Source organism: Vulpes vulpes, chromosome 3 (assembly GCF_048418805.1).
Source record: "Vulpes vulpes isolate BD-2025 chromosome 3, VulVul3, whole genome shotgun sequence".
In the NCBI taxonomy this organism is placed as follows: Eukaryota; Metazoa; Chordata; class Mammalia; order Carnivora; family Canidae; genus Vulpes; species Vulpes vulpes.
Window position 1 is genome coordinate 25,748,969 of NC_132782.1, and position 1,573 is coordinate 25,750,541.

At 46.7% G+C, this 1,573-nt stretch overlaps 1 pseudogene; it reads right to left on the reverse strand.

The window, feature by feature from the left end:
* Positions 1–262: 262 nt before the first annotated feature.
* Positions 263–884, reverse strand: LOC112923711 (peroxiredoxin-1 pseudogene; annotated as a pseudogene).
* Positions 885–1,573: the final 689 nt, after the last annotated feature.

Sequence of the window (1,573 nt, forward strand, 5' to 3'; positions counted from 1 at the left end):
TTTTTTCTCAGTTCAGGTTTAATAGAAACAACAAAAGATCAAAAGTGATGCCCTGCTACTGTACACATCAGTTGGCCTGCCCCATAGCACAGCTCAGGCCATTCTCTCCAGAGGAAGCAAGGCTGGCCTCCCCACCCCCTGCAGGAAAGGGCTGTCTTGTCCCATACCACATCTGCAGAGTCTAAAGCCTTGTTTTAAGCATGACAATTGTACAAAAAAAGATTCTGTTTTCATGGATGCCCACTACAGCCCGGCCCTGAAATGGCGAGGCGCTCACTTCTGCTTAGAGAAATATTCTTTGCTCTTCTGGACATCAGGCTTGATGGGATCACTGCCAGGCTTGCAGCCAGCTGGGCACACTTCCCCATGCTTGTCAGTGAACTGGAAGGCCTGAACCAGTCGCAGAGTCTCATCCACAGAGCAACCAACAGGAGGGTCATTTTCGGTGATCAGCCGAAGGATACCTTTATCATCAATGATAAGGAGGCCCCTGAACCAGACGTCTTCATCAGCCTCTAAGACTCCATAGTCCTGAGCAACGGTACGCCTGGGGTCTGATACCAAGGGAATGTTCATGGGTCCCAGTCCTCCTTGTTCCTTGGGTGTGTTGATCCAAGCCAGGTGACAGAAATGAGAACCCACAGAAGCACCGATCACTTGTCAGTTGAGTTTCTTAAATTCTTCTGCCCTTCACTGAAAGCAATGATCTCCGTGGGGCACACAAAGGTGAAGTCAAGAGGATAAAAGAAGGATACGGCGTATTTTCCTTTGTAATCAGATAGGCTGAGGTCTTTGAACTGGCCACCCGGCAGAACAGCCGTGGCTTTGAGGTTGGGAGCAGGATGCCCAATTCTGGCATTTCCTGAAGACATCCTGCTATGGGCAGCGCAGAAGAGACTAACCACCGATGACCAGTCAGGAAGAAGATGCCCCTAAGGAGAAATCCTATTAAGCGCCTTAGTATGCTGGATGGTGAGTCTTGTGGGAACAATGAAACTCATCATTTTTCCGAGGAAGCTTTTAGATGCCTTTGCCCCCGGCGTTTGGAAAACAAATGTTCTAATTTAGAATTTAGGCTCTAATCAAACTGTTGGTTACCAAAGTCACAGCTACGTTTAAGATAACGAAAGGTCTTTTCCCATCTCTCTATTTGACTCAAAGGTCGTGACCTAACCTGCAAGCCAGCGACGGAGGTGAGCCGTATGCCAGGACGGAATTCAAATGCAGAGTTCATTTGATGTCTATAAAGTGGGTTGCTGGAATTCTCTGAGACCTTAACGTATCTCTGGGTGGACGGATACTTTCGTACAGGCTTCCCAGGCAGGAAAACGTGTGGAGGCAAAAATGAGATGTTGCCATCAGAGCTCTTTATCTTGCTCTGCCTCCTTTCTAGATACAGGCCTAATCTGTGGAGCACAGTGTGGCTCATGTGTCGTTTGAAGGGGTTGCTTTTTCCGGAGAGGGAGATCAGTCTTTTTTTAATTTTTTTTTTTCTTGGACAAAAGCTATAGATTCTGTTTTTCTTGTCACATTTTGTTTTATTTTAACCTTTTACAAGTGGGTTTTACAATAG